Here is a 19,208-nt window from a genome sequence, read left to right on the forward strand (position 1 = left end):
AAAGTACATCATATCAAAATCTCTGGGACACTATGAAAGCAGTACTTAGAGGAAAATTTATTTCATGGAGTGTATTCGATAAGAGAAGAAAAAAAATCAACAAATAAATTACCTAACACTACAGCTCAAAGTCCTAGAAAAAGAACAGAGCAACACGAAAAGTAGTAGAAGACAGGAAATAGTTAAAATCAGAGCTTAAATCAATGAAATTGAAACAAAAGAAAAATCAAAAAATTGACAAAATAAAAAGTTGGTTCTTTGAAAAAATAAACAAAATTGATAAACACTTAGCCACACTAACAAAGAGAAGGAGAGAGAAAACTCAAATTACTAAAATTCAGAATGAACAAGGAAATATCACAACAGACACGAGTGAAATACATAATGAAATACATAACATAATTAGAAGGTATTTTGAAAATCAATAATTCAAGAAAATAGAAAATCTTGAAGACATGAACAGGTTTCTAGAGACATATGAATTACCTAAACTGAATGAGGAGGACATACACAATTTAAATAGACCAATTTCAAGTAATGAAATAGAAGAAGTCATCAAAAGCCTACCAACAAAGAAAAATACAGTATCAGATAGATCTTCAGCTGAGTTCTGCAAGACCTTGAAAGAAGAGCTCATTCCATTACTCCTCAAAGTATTTCATAAAATAGAAGAGGAGGGAACCCTCCCAAACTCATTCTATGAAGCCAATATCACCATGATACCTAAACCAGACAGAGACTCGTCAAGGAAAGAAAATGTCAGACCAATATTCTTAATGAACATTGATGCAAAAATTCTCAACCAAATTTTATCAGATTGCATACAAAAATATATTAAAAAGATAGTGCACCATGATCCAAGTAGGTTTTATCCCAGGGACGCAGGTTGGCTCGATGTCCAAAAATCAATAAATGTAATAAATAAATGTAATGACATAAAGTCAAGAATCACATGACTATTTCCATAGATTCAGAAATAGCATTTGATAAAATACAGCATCCCTTCATACTCAAAACACTAGAAAAAATAGGGATAGTGAAAACATTTCTCAACATTGTAAAAGCCATCTATCCTTAGCCCATGTCCAATATCATTCTAAATGGTGAAAAACTGAGTTTTCCCCCTAAAAACTGGAACAAGGCAAGGATGCCCTCTTTCACCACTTCTATTCAACATTGTCCTTGAAACTCTAGCCAGAGCAATTGGGCAGACCAAAGAAATTAAAGGGTACGAACAGGAAAAGAACAACTCAAACTATACTTATTTGCTGATGACATGATTATTTATTTAGAGGAAACAGGAGATTGCACCAGAAAACTTTTAGAACTCCTAAGTAAATTTAGTAAAGTAGCAGGATATAAGATCAATTCTCATAAATCTAATGCTTTTTTATACATAAGTGATGAATCTTCAGAAATAGAAGTTAGGAAAACTACCCCATTTGCAATAGCCTCGAAAAAAATAAAATACTTGGGAACTCAATCTAACAAAAGAGGTGAATGAACTCTACAATGAGAACTACAGAACTCTAAAGAAAGAAATTAAAGAAAACCTTAGAAGATGGAATGATCTCCCATGTTCTTGGATAGACAGAATTAATATTGTCAAAATGGCCATAGTACCAAAAATGCTATACAGATTCAGTGCAATTTCAATTAAAATCCCCATGAAGTACCTTACAGAAATAGAGAAAGCAATCATGAAAATCATCTGGAAGAATAAGAAACCTAGAACAGCTAAAGCAATCCTTAGCAGGAAGAGTGAAGCAGGGGGTATTGCAATACCAGAACTTCAACTATACTACAAAGCAATAGTAACAAAAATGGCATGGTATTGGTACCAAAATAGACAGGTAGATCAGTGGTACAGAATAGAGGACATGGACACAAATCCAAATAAATACAATTTTCTCATACTAGACAAAGGTGGCAAAATATGCAATGGAGAAAAGATATCCTGTGGCGAGCCGCCTCATCACCATGATAAGATGGCGCTGGTTTCCTGAAGTGCTTTCTAGGTAAACAAGCCCATATTTGGTTGAGCTAACTGTTGCAAGTGGGAGCACCTATGAACATAGGCCAAGTGGCAGGAGTAGATTGGCTATTGCAAGAGTATAAAAGTGTATGAATTCAGCTCAAGAAGAAGAAGAAGAAAAACCATGGTTTTATAATATTAAGGTCCTGATTAAACTGCTGAAGGAAGATTCCTGTGTCGTGCTTTCTTGCGGGCGAGGGACACGACAAGTGGTGCCGAAACCCGGGAGTCAGAACTTTCAGTGGTCAGGGGGTGCACCGGTAAGTACCACAGGTAAGTGGGGTCCACACATAGTGGGGCGCTCCTCTGTATAAAGAGAGAGAGCAGGAATCGACCTTGCATAGTCGATTAACAAAGATAAATTCAACCGACTTTGTGTAGTCGGTCAGCAAAGATAAATTCAACCGACTTTGTGTAGTCGGTCAGTAAGATAAATTCAACTGACTTTGTGTAGTCGGTCAACAAAGAAAGATATTTTGTTTTCACTTTCATTCTGCTTGCTCTGAATGCTGCTTTCATTATGGGTAATTCTCCATCTAGTTCATTAATACAGCCTTTAGATTTTTTGTTGCACTCTAAAGAGCTCAAGGTTAAACGCAGTACTTTAGAAACATTCCTTGTAAGAATTGATAAAGCAGCCCCATGGTTTGCTGTCTCCGGAAGCTTGATTCCTACTAGCTGGGATAAGTTGGGAAAAGATTTGGATTTCCTTCAGGAGCAGGGACAATTGGAGAAAGGAGTGATACCACTATGGAAATTAATAAAAGGATGTATTCTTGATGGTAGATGTCAGGAAGCTATTCATAAAGGACAGGAAGTTCTTGAACAACTACATGAGGAGAAGTCTGAGGATTCTATGAGTACTTCCAGTAAACATAGTGCAGGAGAGCAGGTTTATGGAGCTATTCCAAAGAGGAGACTATACCCAGATTTAAAAGCCCTTAGAACACCAGAAGATACAGGGGAGTCAGAATCAGACGGCGAAGAGAAAGTGAAAGAGCTAACGCAGCACTTACGGAAGGTAAAGATAAAAGAAGGGGGAACTAAGAGGCAAAAAGATTTTAGACAAAAGGACTATGAGGAAGAACAGAAGCCAGCTCTGGCCTATGATCCTCCCCCGAATGTGGGAGGGGTTCCGAGCACGGGTAGAACTTTTAACTCTGCAGCTTGGAGGGCTGCCCATGTAGAGCTGGGGTTTGCCTGTCCTGTATTCCATGACAATAATGGGGGAAAGTATCAAGAACCCATAGAATTTAAAACGATAAAGAATATAGCAGAATCTGTCCGCACTTATGGTGTGGATGCTGCTTTTACTATCGCCCAAATAGAGGGGCTCAATAGATTCTGCATGACCCCCTCGGAGTGGGCCAGTTTAGTGAAAGCTTGTGTTTCCCTGGGTAAATATTTAGACTGGAGAGCCTTCGTGTTAGAGGGGGCCAATGAACAGGCTGCACGCAACCAAGCTATGGGCAAACCTGCCTGGGATGTGGATATGCTTCTGGGGCAAAGTAGATTTGCCAATCAGCAAACAGGCTTTCCATTAGAGGTTTATGAACAAATTAATAAGATCTGCATTGCTGCCTGGAAAGCACTCCCTAATAAAGGAGAAGTGCGAGGTAACTTAACAAAAATTGTCCAAGGCCCCACAGAAGATTTTTCAGATTTCGTGGCTAGAATGGTAGATGCAGCAGGGAAGATCTTTGGGGATGCTGATGTAGCTATGCCTTTAATTAAACAATTAATATATGAACAATGTACAAGAGAATGCAGAAATGCTATTAACCCATTTAAAAGCAAAGACATAGAGACATGGATGAAAGCTTGTAGAGAAATAGGTGGCCCATTAACAAATGCAGGCTTAGCCGCTGCCTTCCTTCGCATGGAAGGACTATTAAAGGCTTTATTACAGGCTAATGGAGCACCTTTAGAGGTTTCCTCAGCTAGGAAGTTTTTAAAAGCTGTAGAAGACAAAGCCCCTTGGTTTTTAGATAAGGGCTTGTTGGATCAAGAGAAACTATCACAAGAGACAGAAAAAGGCCCCCCTCCTGATCCCTTCCACGCAGCTCCATGGCCACCTAGGGAGGGAACACCCATGTCCTAGAAGCAGTCCTCCCCCTAGGCAGAGATCTCAGCAGCTCCATTCCTCAAAAGTAGTAAGAAATAATGTTTTGTGATTTTCTGCATTCAAACCTAACCTGATTTCTCAACCAGGAAGAAAAAGGGTTAAAAAAGTCCTGGGTGATCCTCCCTCCCCCCTGCCTGGCCTTGCTGAAGCCTGCATTGGAATGTAGGCTGCAGCAGTCTCAGTGGGAAAGGGGGGTAACCTGAAGATAAGAAAAGAAAACAAAAGGGTGTCTGTTTTAAACTTCTGGACTGCTACACAGAATTAACTCATTTTCCAGGATTCTTGTTTTGTTTTGTTTTTCTTTAATGCTGTATTTTTGAGCTCATAATTTTGATCTTGCATACCTAGGTTAATGATTTTTTTTTCTCTTTTTGATCAGTTCTATTTTTTATTCAACTAAAGTTTTTGAACATCTGTTACATTGCAATGGAGATTCACCTATAAAGTTACAAGGCCTTTGATTTTGTGTTATTTCTATGTCATGCTGTCTGGTGTCATGTCTTGTCTGCATCAAAACTGAGCACTCCTAAAATTAAAATTTAAAAATGGATCCAAATACTTTTATTCACGTGATTTGAAAGGGTTCAATTTAAATTGAGTAAACTAATAAAAGTGACATGTCTTTAAAAATAACTTGCAAGTCTCTAGGTGGTCAAACTAATGGAATGTTGATGTTAAACAATGTCTAATATCAATTGTTTCTAGGACTTTTCTTCAACAGGAAAGAGACAGCAAATACTGTTCAGGACACCTGCCTGCTTTCTTGGTTTTTATAGAATAAGTAAATTAGAGTTAACATATATGGGATTACTCAAATGTGTTTGTAGAGACATCTGATTAATTTACAAAATTAAAATGCTCATTGTTAAATAACATCAAGTACTCTTAACTCCTTAAATTCCATGGAGTATCGTACTTAAACATTATTGGTGCTTTCATAGGTTGGTAAATAAAAAGGGTTTAAACTTGCTTTGTGTCATCACTAAACTAAAAACAAGGTTACTAAGAGTTATGTCTTAATAAGTACAATTCTATATACAAAGGGTTCTAAAGGTTTCAACTGTGTTTCAATTAGAGTACTATAAACAACAAAATATTTAATCTTATTAAAATAGAGCAATTTATCTAAATTCAGAAATTTCATAAGAGTTGTTTCAGAATGTGAACAAAAAGGGGTCAACAGATAGGAAAGAGAAAATAAAAGGGTCTGGGTATGGAAATATATTTAGTAAAAGGGAAAAGGAAATGTTTCTGGGTAAGAAAGTGCTTGTGTGATGAAATACATGAGGGTCTAAGTAAGTGCTAAGAAAGTCTATGTAAGTAAAGGGCAAGTTTCAACATGTAAACAGCCAAAGCTATTTAAGGTTTTTCCTAAGGTGAAATACTAATGTTCTGATATACACCAAAGTTTAATCTACATGGTAAAATGACATGGTAAAATGGCAAGGATTCTTAGAAACACTAATTTACTCTTAACTTTGTGTCTATTAAGTTTTATTCTTTAGAACAATTAGTCTTAAAAATTGGGGTTTATACAATTATGGTTAAACAACTGTTAGAGTATTGTACTATGTTACAGAGTCTACATTTTTCTTAAGAAACTAAATTTGGTAAGAAAAAAGTGTCAAGGTAATTGTGAAATGGTTTCTAGTTGTATATGAAATGTGTTCATATTTTTCAGGTATACAAGTTTTTAAAGCAGGAAATTTATCAAGCTGTGCTATTCTCCAGATTAAACTTGTCTGTAATGTTAATCTTAAACTTAAAAAGAGTAAATTTTAATTGGGGATTTATTTCTATCGTTTAATGTTCTATTATGGGACATATTATCAGTAAGGTATATGTAACATTGGTTACTTATTTCACTGAGATAAAAATTTAAATGTAAATATATATCTAAGAGTTAGTGACAGCCTGATTTGTTTAAAGGTTCATATTGTAGAAGGTAAAAGCATTTTGCTACACAAAAGAAAATTTAAAAGCTCTCTCAGCCTTTCTTTGATTGATTCCTGTTTTGGATATAATGTTAGACTGTGTTAACTAATGTTTATATGGACTCAGAAATCAATATATATAAACTTCTTAAAATGACATTTAAGAAAGAGTATAATGCATTATAGCAAAAATGGGACAACAATGACTGAGATTGGGGTCCCTGACTTCATGACTGTAGCATGCCTGGTGCCTGGAAGTGTTCCTATGTAGGAGCACAAGATGCCTAACTGCTGTGGCAGTAACCTCCCTGGGGAGGCTCTGTACAGGAGTCCTATCAGCTCTTACATTGATATCAAGCACACAGCTCTTGGGCAGAAAGAAATTGTTTTGCTAGATAACCAGTGTTTCATCAGTTCCCTTCTCTAGTTCCTGCCCACCTTACCGTAACTTTGGACAGTGGACTTCTTTGAGAGCTACACAGAGTTCCTAACATTGCACTTTGCAGTTGTGAGAAAAAGTTATGTAGATGGTCTAGTCTCTGTAACTCTCCTAAAAACAAAGAATGATGCTTACATAGTCTTTAACTTCATAATAAGACATGTATAAATGTTGCTAACATAACTCTTTAGATCTACATTTCCATCAGAGAACAGAGCTCCATCTGATCTCAGCTTAATCTTCAAAATCTGTGTTTATAAACCTTTATTTTCTAATACTCCTTTGACCCTCACTGAACTTAAAAATTTGGTCATGCTGGTCAGGACAAAAGGGACAAAAAATTAGTTGTAGGATTAGAACACTTAAGATCTGTAAAGAGTCACGCCTTACCTGAGATAAGGCTCTGCCTCCCACCTTACTGCATGTTAGAGTGACTCCAAAATAAGTCAGACTTCAGCTTATTTAAAGTTATAATCAAAAGATTGGTTTTTTTGTTGTAAAATTACTATGATCTCACATAGGGAATATAATGTGGTTCTCAGTCAAAATTCAAAATAGCTATTATACAAGCAGAATATATTTTTACTCTTACTTATTTCATTTTGTAAAACTGTTACCTATTAATGTTTTGCAGAAGTAGCTGCTTCAAGAACACGCAACCTAGGTAACTTGTGATAATAAGCCATCACCTAACAAATGGTGGTAACAGATACCAGAACAAATAGTGGTAACTTCCAGAACTAATGCAGACTCCAGTTAGATAAAAGGGTAAATAACTGTAAAGTTATGGACATTAAAGTTAAAGCCCAGTACCCTTACTTTATGACTGGTGAGACTGGCTTGCTGGATGATTAAGATCAAACTTAGAGATTGGAATTAAATACAGAAGGCAAGATAGACCAGTATTTGGATCTTTTGCCCTCAGTCAGCCTGAACCCAGGGAATAAGAGGACTTCTCTAAGGAGCACTTAAGGTGTTGGAAACTGTAGGTGCCATCAATCCTAACAACAAAGTTTCCTCTTTATTTACTCAGTTACAAAATTTGATTTTGGGCCATTCTGCACCCTTTTATCCTGTACATATAAGAGCTCATACGGCTCTCCCTGGACCTATTGTTGAAGGAAACGCAAGGGCAGATGCCGCTACCCGCACAATTTGTTTTCTTTCTTCTCTTGACAGTGCTCGAGACTTTCATAATAAGTTTCATGTTAACTCCCAAACACTTCGTAAGCGCTTCTCTATTCCTCGAGCAGAAGTGAGACAGATTGTCTTAGATTGTTCCCATTGTGTTCCATTTCACCATCTCCCTTCTCTTGGTGTTAACCCCCAAGGCTCGCGACCTCTAACGATTTGGCAAATGGATGTTACTCATATTGCAGAGTTTGGTTCCCTAAAATATGTTCATGTCTCAGTAGATACTTTTTCTGGAGTTATGCATGCCTCTGCTTTGGCAGGAGAAAAAGGCCATCATGTCATCTCCCATTGCCTAGAGGCTTGGGCTGCCTGGGGCCTTCCATGCTCCTTGAAGACAGATAATGGGCCAGCGTACACTGGTCAACAATTCACCTCTTTCTGCTCCACTATGGGAGTGCAACTGACTCATGGCTTACCTTACAACCCCCTAGGTCAGGGAATCATGGAGAGAGCTCATAGAACGATTGAAGAACTTTTACAAAGACAAAAAGGGGGAATAGGAGCAAGCTGTACTCCTAAAGAGCGTTTGTCTTTGGCTCTTTTTACCATTAATTTTTTAACTTTGGATGCACATGATAATTCTGAGGCTGAACAGACATTGTTCGCCGCCTGCCCCCCCTTTTCTATTTCTATTATCAAACAGTTCAAAAGTGATTTTAAATTGTTCTAATGACAATATTACCTGCCTGCTTTCAGAGTGTTGGAACGGTAGTGAATCTGTTGCTGTGATTGTAAAGGTACCCACCTTTGTACCTGTCCCAGTGGAGGTCAATCCAGATAATTTTCCATTGGTGAACTTCTTCAGAGAAAAGAGAGACTTTGGCATTACCGCAGCCATAATAACTGCTATTGCTGTCTCTGCTACTGCAGCCACTACCGCTGCTCTAGCCATGACCAATCAAGTTCAAACAGCACAAACCATTAATCAAGTCATACAGCAAACTGCACAGGTGCTAGAAACCCAGGACCGTGTCAACAGACATATCCTATCAGGGATCTTGGCGGCGAATCAAAGGATAGATTTACTACAAGTACAGTTGGATGAACTTTTCAACATTGCACAAGTTGGATGCATTGGGAATCATAAACACATGTGTATAACTCCAGTAAGATATGAAGAAGCAAAGAATCAAAGCCACTTGATTTCCACCTTTCTTGCAGGCAACTGGTCCCTAGAAGCTGAGAAGATGATGAATCAACAATTATTGCAGATTGCGATTTTAAATGACACTCGTGTTGAGCCTGTTACTTTGAGTCAGTTCTCTAACTGGCTCACCTCTGCCTTTAGTTATTTTAAAGAATGGGTTGGTGTGGGGATCTTTGGATGTATTTGTTTTGCAGGCATTTGCCTTTGCCTTTGGTTTATTTGCAAGCTAAGAGTGCGTCAAGCACATGAAAAGGCGGTGTTAATTCAAGCTGTGTTAGCCATTGAACAAGGGGTGTCACCTTCTGTGTGGTTGGCTAATCTGGCACGGGAATAAGTGACATTTTTAGTATATCTCTGTTAGAGTTAAAATTATCATTTACGCTAGGTGTCTGCAGGGTACTGCTCTAATTACTATATACTTTTCTTTGAGGACTGTGTATTTACATCCTGGGGATTTCTTGTACTAATTAAGGCTTCTATTGTCTTGTAACTTCCACTTTTGATCTTGAGCTATAACAATGATGTTGGAGGAGAGAACTGTTACTGTATGCCTTGTGTTCATTATGGTGCCCCTGTATTGTGCAGCATTGGCAAGTAGGGTGATGTGTTTTCCTACCTCAGGCCTTTGCAGTTGCATAAGCTGGATAAGCTCCCCCTAGTATGGTTTTCCATACCACTACGTCTTCATGGACACAGGATGCGAGTCAAAGCACTGCACTTGAGAGTTTTATTTTTGAACCTCAAGGAAGGCATGCCCTATTGCATGTGGGTTTGATGTCCACGTCCCACCCTACGAAAAAAGGCATCGGCTTAGGTGATATTAGGCCCGGAGAAGGCGCCACTCTGGGACTGACGTTCACTATTTGCCACTTTTGCACAGTAGGATAGGGCCTCTACCTTCACCTGTGTTCATAAAATAAAGAAGGGGGAGCTGTGGCGAGCCGCCTCACCACCATGATAAGATGGCGCTGGTTTCCTGAAGTGCTTTCTAGGTAAACAAGCCCATATTTGGTTGAGCTAACTGTTGCAAGTGGGAGCACCTATGAACATAGGCCAAGTGGCAGGAGTAGATTGGCTATTGCAAGAGTATAAAAGTGTATGAATTCAGCTCAAGAAGAAGAAGAAGAAAAACCATGGTTTTATAATATTAAGGTCCTGATTAAACTGCTGAAGGAAGATTCCTGTGTCGTGCTTTCTTGCGGGCGAGGGACACGACAATAGCCCCTTCAACAATGGTGCTGGGAAAACTGAAAATCCATATGCAGCAGAATGAATCTAAACCCCTATCTCTTATCCTGCACAAAAATCAACTCAAAATGGATCAAAGATCTTGGAATCAGACAAAAGACCCTGCATTTTAGAGAAAAAAAATGTAGGTCCAAATCTTCAACATGTCAGCTTAGGCTCAAACTTCTTAACAGGACTCCCATAGCACAAGAAATAAAAGCAAGAATGAGCAAAGGAAACTATCAGCAATGTGAAGAGAGAGCCTACAGAGTGGGAGAAAATCTTTGCCACTCATACTTCAGATAGAGCACGAATTTCCAGAATATATAAAGAACTCAAAAAACTCTACACAAAAGAATACAAATAATCCAATCAACAAATGGGCTAAGGATATGAACAGACACTTCACAGAAGAAGATCTACAAGCATTCAACATACATATGAAAAATGTTCAACATCTCTAGTAATAAGAGATATGCAAATCAAAACCACCCTAATATTCCATCTCACCCCAGTTAGAATGGTGATTATCAAGAATATTAGCATCAATAGGTGTTGGCGAGGTTGTGGGGACAAAAGTACACTCATACATTGCTGGTGAGGTTGCAAATTAGTGCAGTCACTCTGGAAAGCAGTGTGGAGAGTCCTTAGAAAACTTGGAATGGACCCACCGTTTGACCCAGGTATCCCACTCCTTGGCCTATACCCAAAGGACTTAAAATCAGCATACTACAGAGATACAGCCACATCAATGTTCATAGCTGCTCAATTCACAATAACCAAATTGTGGAACCAACCTAGATGCCCTTCAATTGAAGAATGGATAAAGAAACTGTGATATATATATATATATATATATATATATATATATATACACACACACACAATGGAATATTACTCAGCCATAAAGAATACTAAAACTATGGCATTTGCAGGGAAATGGATGAAATTGGAGAATATCATGCTAAGTGAGATAAGCCAACTCAAAAAACCAAAGGAATAATGATCTCGCTGATAAGCGGATGATGACACATAATTGGGGGTGGGAGGGGGGCAAGAAAGGAGGAAGGAGTGACAGTGTAGAGGGAAAAAGGAGTGGGAGGGGCAAGGGGAAGAAAAAATAATCCAATGCTTCAAAAACTATTAACCTATGTAAATGTATGATTACACAAAAGGTATGCCTCTACTTCATGTACAGAGAAACAAGATGTATCACATTTGTTTACAATAAATATAAATTAAATAAAAATATGTTTCTAATTTCCTCAATTGAGCTTTGCTATGCATGCAGAGTAAAGCTGCACCCTAATACAGTTTTCTGAATATCTTGAATGGATTTCTATTAAACTCTAGGTATTTTATCTTTTCATCATTCCCACTCTGCCCCCAACATCTGAGCATTCTTCCTCCAAGTTTTTTTATGGAAGCCCCTTATGTGTTCCTGTTGCAGAATTGTAATGTGCAGGTTGAATATAGTTGAAATGGGAGTTCCTATCCCGATAAAGATTCATGAATTGATTCCAATGAAACTTTGGATATTATTTCTATTCCTCATAGTCACTTTGATCTCTTGATTTGGTGGTGTCAGCATGCATGTTGCTTCTGCTATAACAACAAGTTTCTAATTCCATAAAAAGAACTTTCCCTGTGCATGCAGAGTAAAACAGCAACCAAATACAGTTTTCTGAGAAAATATACTAATGGAAACTTTATTTATTTTCTCTTTTAAGCATTCCCACTCTGCTCCCAACATCTGAGTATTCTTCTTCCAAGTTTTCTAGTCAAGACCCTTATGTTTTTCTGTTGCAGAACTGTAACATGCAGGTTTAATAGAGCTGATTGAAGTTCCTTTTCTGTGAAAGTTTCACTTATAGTTTTCAATGATACTTTGGTATTATCTCTCTTCCTCATAATCCCTGTGCTCCCAGGATTTGATGTTGCCAACCTGCACCATGTATCTGCTATAACAATGTGTTTCCAATTCCCTCAATTGAACTTTCCCTAGGCAAACACAGTAACGTTGCACACTAATACAGTTTTCTGAGAAAATGCATGAATGGATTTCTACAAAACTTTGGGTAATTTCTCTTTTCATTATTCTGAATCTGTCCCCAACATCTGAGCATTCTACCTCTAAGTTATCTAGACAAGCCCCGTGACTTTTCCTGTTGCAGAATTCTAACTTGCAGGTTGAATAGAGCTGAAATTGAAGTTTATTTTCTGAGAAAGTTTCACGAATGGATTTCAATAAAATTTTGGGTATTATCTCTACTCCTCATACCCACTTTGCTCCCAAGATTTGGTTGTGTCAACATGCACAGTGCTTCTGCTGTAACAATCTGCTTCTAATTCCCTGAATTGGGCTTTCCCTGTGCATGCAGAGTAAAGCTGCAACCTCATACATTTTTCTGAGAAAATGCAAGAATGGATTTCCATGAAACTCGGGGTATTTTCTCTTTTCATCATTCCCACTCTGGCCCCAACATCTGAGCATTCTACCTCCACGTTTTCTAGGCAAGCCCCTTATATATTCCTGTTGCAGAACTCTAACGTGCAGGTTGAATATGACTGAAATTCAAGTTGCTTTTCTGAGAAAGTTTCACAAATGGATTTCAATGAAACTTTGGCTATTATCTCTCTTCCTCATACCCAGTTTGCTCCCAGGATTTGGTGGTTCCAACATGCAGGGTGTTTCTGCTGTAACAATATGTTTCTAATTCCCTGAATTGGGCTTTCCCTAAGCAGGCACAATCAAGGTGCATTCTCAAACGTTTTTCTAAGAAAATTTCACAAGTGGATTTCCATGAAACTTTGTGTATTTTGTCTTTTCATCACTGCTACTCTGACTCCAACATTTTTCCAAGTAGAATGGAGGAATCAAGTAAATATGCTTGTATTTTACTGAAGGATTTTGTAAACTCTTTATAGATTTTCCTAATCCTCTGATTGTAGTGGTAAATGGTCCACCTGTGGGAATTGTCATCTCCCATCTCAGGCTATTTGATGTTGTGTATGTATCTGACAAAGCAACGTATCATCCTGCATTTAGTGAACTTGGCCCAAGCCCAGAAGATGTTCCTCTTACTGTTTTCCAAAGATAATGGACCCCACCACGGCAGTTGAGATGCTTATTTTCATGAAGAATTGAACAATAGGAGAAGTATGTGCTCAAGATCTCATTACTGAAGTTTTTTTCTGAAAGAACTTTCAAGAAAGATGCTTGGACCAGGCTGAAAGCATTTGCAAAGCTCCCCCCAGATTTCTTGAGGATTTCAAAGGAGTTAATCAGAAGTAGTTAGAAAGAAAAGCTACATGCCATTAATGCTGAAGAGTGCACTATCCTCCAGGGAAGGTTGCTGTCAGAAGAATGCATAAATTTCATCATGAACTTTGTATCCAGAAAATCAAAACTGTGACATCCACCTACAGCAGAGTTAAAACCATCAAAGGAAGGTTATGTTGTTAGTGCTGATTTGAACTAAATAAACTTCATTGAGCCTTTTTCCAGTGCTAATATATCAATTATGATAATATTTCAATGACAGCCCTGATGTATAAAAACTTATTAAATAAAAATACAAGTAACGATAAGTGTTGGCTAGGATATAGAGGGAAAAGTATGTTCATATATTGTTGGTAAAACTGCAAATTAGTGCAAACATTCTTGAAAGCATTAATCCTCAAAAAAAAACTAGAAATGGAACCTATGTATGATCCAGCCATACCACTTCTTGGTATATATCCAAAAGATTTTAAATTAGCATACTACACTAATGCAGTTACATCAATATATAAGTAGCAGTACAATTCCTAATAGCCAAGCTGAGGAGCTAACCTATGTGCTCTTCAGCAGATGAATGGATAAAGAAAATGTGGTATATATACACAATGGAATATTACTCAGCCATAAAGAAGAATGATTTGGGGGCATTTGCTGGTAAATGGGTGGAACCGGAGATTATCATAAGTGAAGTAAACCAGATCCCAAAAGTCAAAGGTTGAATGTTTTCTCTGATATGCAGAAGCTAATACAAAATAGGGGGCATAAAAGAATAAAAGAAGAATGATCAGTGGATAGACAAGGGAAATTAAGAGAAGGGAGGAGGGATGATTAGGGAAAGACAATGGAATGAATCTGAACTTACTTTCCTATGTGCCTATACGAATATATCACGGTGAATCTCATAATTATGTGCATCCACAAGATTCTAATTTAAAAAAAAATAAGTAAATAGCAGAAAGATCAATACAGTAGAGGGAATAGAACAGAGAGTGAGAGGAAGGGAAGGGAATCACTGGGAACTGAATTAGAACAGATTATAGTCCATGCTTTTATGATTATGTCAGAATGAATCCTATTGCTATGTATAACTAAAAAGAACAAATAAAAATAAAAATAAAAAGACACACACGTAATATGATTCAATTTATATGAAATCAAAATAGGTAAATACATAGAAAAATGAAGTGGATTAATCTTCACCAAGAACTGAATGAAGGTAAGTAGAATGACTGCTAATGGACATGAGATTTTAGAAGGGAAGAGAAAGTGATAAAGTTGTTCTGGAATTAGTGATGTTGGATATAAAACTGTGTGACTATACTAAAAAGAGCCAAATTATGCACCTTAAAAGGGAATAATATAGTAACATATACATATTCCCACACATCTTATTTTTATTTATTAATTCATTTATTTGTTTTCTACCCATTAGTAAAATAACCTAGTATAGGAGAGAGGAGTTATAAATATGAAAAAATGGCAGACTAGGATGTTCCCTCTAGTGTTTGATTCATATGGTGTTGGATTTATATGAACTCAGTCATACTTGATAGAGAAATAATAGATAAATAGATGATAGATAGATGGATAGATAATTTGGGTGTGTATATGAGTGAATGTATTTTTAAGTCTGAATAATTCTACAAGAAATGGCATTTCAATAGAAATGAGTACTGTTGAACTCCAGCCTTGTTCCTAAATACCTTTCCCTACTAATACAAGACTCAATGAAGTAAAAACTGATATCAAGTCTAGAAGAGAGAAAATTCAACATGAATCAGGAAGTCATTTGCCCAATTAATTAAAGTAATGCTCAATAAGTGATGAGGATGAGAAAAATATCAAAAGAGTCCCCTCTGACTAAACTATGGCATCTTGATGATCAAAGTGATGATATTGATAATAAATTATAATAAAATATTTGTGATATTGAATAAGATATGAATTCATTAGTCTATGTTGACACATATAAATAAATGAATGAATGATAAACATAGGATATGTCTCTGAATAGAGCACCAAATAATAATTACAGAAAAAATAATAGACAAAATCATCAATGCTTGCTAAAAAGCTTGAAAGAAGTTTAATGAGGTATAAATTACAAGTTAATGATAAATAGAAAACTAATTTTTAATGGAGCATCCTGGCATACATCACCTGATTGGGTGACAAAAGTCCATAATATTAAAGTTGGAACAAACTGCTTCCATGTGCCTCTTGGGATGAGAAGTAAGAAAGTCATAGCATCTTTTCTGTGGTACTCTTTGGACCAAAAAAGCAAAACTCAAATCACACCCTGAATAAACCCCAGACAAGTTCAAATTGAGAGACATTCCACAAAACAATAGACCTATTCTCTTTGGATAATTGTTCCAGGAAGACAAAGAAAGGATGAAAGGATGATTAACTTTATCAGATAGATGGAGACAAACTGGACATGATAAGTAAATGCAAGATGTAATTTACTTTAAATGTATGAAGAAAAACATGACCATAAAGTATAGTACTGAAACAGTTGACAAAATTTAAATATGAACTGTGGATTGAATAGTATATTGAGAATTAAAATCTTAATTTTTATAATTATTTACCCATAAAGCCCAATGTTTCCAATTGATTCCGAAATGTTTCAGAAAAAATACTTGTATATGTGTATAAGCATAAATATTTATACATAAATGCTTTACAGTATGCATGCACATGTGCCTGGAATGTAAAAGTGATATGATAAATGGGGCAAAATTTAACATTAATTAACATTAGTTAAATTAACATTAATTAAGTTTAGATTTTTTAGAGTTTGAAGGGATTCTTTGGAAATATATTTTTACTGTAAACTTGAAATCATAGCAAATCTTTTTTAAAAACACAATTGCAGAGGAAAGGAAAAATACATGAAAATATTAATAGTAGTTTGTGCTTTTGTGAGAGTTGCTTCCTTTCTTATTGTACTCACATCTCCTATATTAAAAGTAGTTTTCTAATAACCAAGTGGAAAAACAATGGGCAGAGGAACACGTATCTCCCTTCTAAGCTCTGAGTTGCCAGATCTTTATCTAGCTTAACTCCTACACTAAAATATGGCATTACTAGATTCATATATATATATATATATATATATATGTATGTATATAAGATATATGTATACACATATCATATATGCATATATGATAAATACATATGTGAACACACACACATATATATGTGTGTGTGTGTGTGTGTGTTTCTCCTTTGTTTTTTATTTACACAAAGCATAGATTTTTAACTTCCTTTCTCTGAGAGAACAAAAACCTCAATTTATTTAGAGATTGTCAGTAAAGGACAGATAATATCATGCAATAATGATTTCAGAGGCCAACAGTAGTTAAACTGGGGCAGTCTGTTTTTCCTTTTCAATTCACTCCCGGCTGTGAACTTTTTTCACAAATAAAACAAGCATTTTCAATGTCATTTTAGTCATCTTTTTTACCACTTTGACCAAAAGACCTGACAAGAACAATGTAGAGCAGCAAAATTTTATTTAGGGTTCATGGTTTCAGAGGTCTCAGTCCATAGACAACCAACTCTATTGCTCTGGGCCCAAGATGAGACAGAATATCATGGTGGAAAAGCATGGCAGAGGAAAGTCCTCTGACAAACAGAAAACAGAGAAAGTGTTCCTCACCAGGGACAAAATGTATACTCCAAAGGCATGTCCCCAGCGACACACCTCCTCTGGTCACACCCTACAGACCTACAGTTAGCACTCAATTAATCCCCATCAGTGAATTAGCACATTGATTAGGTTAACCCAATCATTCCAGTATTAAGTGTTCTAGTATTTTTCTCACAAATGAGCTTCAGGGGGGGACCTCATATCTAAATCAGAACTCTTAGTCTATTACATGTTCAAGGTAAATGCACAACTCTTCTCCTTAGCCATACCAAGAAAAACTTGTGTCCAGGAGACCATCTCCAAATCTTGATGTCAACCATGTACTCATACTTACTGCCTATCTGTTGGGAGTCTTCTCAGGGAAATGTGATATGTGAACATGCCACATCATCCTTAAAAAATTACTTGCCCTTCCTGAGTTTTGATCATTGACATATAAATAGTCCCTAATTAGGATTTTCTTAAAATATATCTGGCAGAATTTCTACCAGAACATACTTTGAAATTGAAAGATACTGAAATAAACTTTTAGATACGTTTAGGAAATGCAAACTAGGGGAAACATCATTTCTCTGGAACTTTTTAAATCAAAGCAATTCTTTCACCGATAATTTGGTGGCATTGGACTGAAAGTCCTAGCTTATCCTGGATCAGATTTGGTCAAAAAATTAATAATTGCTTTTCATTCAAAAAGTCTGTGATTGAGTTTTAAAATCAGTGAAACAAGAAATGATACTAAATGACCGATCTTAATTTACAAATTGAATCTCTTGGGGAAAAGTGATTCTGGCTACAGAAAAAGTTATTCTAAAGCAGAAATTAACATTTCCAGTGTCATTAATAAAGTGATTTGTTTTGGCTCTTGTTTCTAACAAGAAGATGGCATTTTAATTTCCAGTTAAACGTAGGCATTTATTAGCAGAGATCTGTTTGCCATGGTGGTAGTAGTGATTACTATTTTAAGATAATTAAGATTTACTTGATTAATTGTGCAAAAATCTTCATTTCAGTTTCAGATCTCTGTAATGAAGATATACAATTTTATAAATGAAATGCTGGAAGTTTTCATTTAAAGACCCAAATATGTTGACAAGAACAAAATTATTTCAGTTCAAATTGAGGAATTACCATATTTATACACATAACATAAATATTTTTAAGTAATGAAATTCTCTCAACTTTTAACTGCATAAAAATCATTTAAAAAAATGAGAATATAAAAGATAAAAGGGAAGTTAATATGAAGAAAAGAGGAATAGAAAATGGAAAAATAAGTTTCTTAGGTCATGAAAATAATGTAATGTCTGCACAATCTTGAATCCCAGAAGTGGTCATGAAGTAGAAATCCTGCCGTTGAAATAGAGTTGCAGGTGGTATGTGTTTGTGTTTGTGTGTGTGTGTGTGTGTGTGTGTGTGTCTGTATGTGTGTGTGTGGTGTAGCAAGGAAGAAATTGGAAATGACTTCAAAACAGGAAAGGAACATAGCTACTCTGAGGGTAATGTGTCTGCTTTCTAAAAACTATGGTCTCCATTTCCAAAGAACTGTTGGTTCACATTAAACTTAGAGATCCAGAAGTCACAGATATTGATGTGAGCAAATTAAAGTGTGAAAGTGTGATTCACTGCAAAAAAAAGCCAATAATATACATCTTAGTGACAATATTAATCACAATATTGTGACAATATTATTTTCTTCTGTCAATGTCTCTTTGTTTTTTCTTCAGTTTTAGGTAAGAACTGTGATGATCAGATCATGAAAATGAAAATCTATCCAAATGGTATTAAGGAATCCTGGCTGAAGATGTCCAGCCAGGAAAAAGGTGAAATGATGGTGACTGGCAGTGAGTACATCTTAACTGCTTAATGACAAGATATTAAGGATATATTAGGCATACGGAAGGATATCTGGTTATGCTGATATCCCATGAGAGAAAATGTGTTGGAGGAATGTTTTAGTCAGCTTTTTTGCTGCTGTGGTTAAATAATCTTACCAGCACAATTATGGAGAATGAAAAGTTTATTTGAGGGCTCACAGCTTCAGAGGTCTTACTCTACAGAAGGTCAGCTCCATTCCTTGGGGTTTGAGGTGAGGCAGAGCATCATGGTGGAAGGCTGTGGCAGAGGGAAGCAGCTCACATCATCAGGAAGCAGAGATAAGAGTATCCA

At 36.4% G+C, this 19,208-nt stretch overlaps 1 pseudogene; it reads left to right on the forward strand.

Moving 5' to 3' along the window:
• Positions 1-12,942: 12,942 nt before the first annotated feature.
• LOC124961308 (enoyl-CoA delta isomerase 2-like) lies at positions 12,943-13,517 on the forward strand (annotated as a pseudogene).
• Positions 13,518-19,208: the final 5,691 nt, after the last annotated feature.

This window comes from Sciurus carolinensis, chromosome 12, assembly GCF_902686445.1.
Source record: "Sciurus carolinensis chromosome 12, mSciCar1.2, whole genome shotgun sequence".
Lineage (NCBI taxonomy): Eukaryota > Metazoa > Chordata > Mammalia > Rodentia > Sciuridae > Sciurus > Sciurus carolinensis.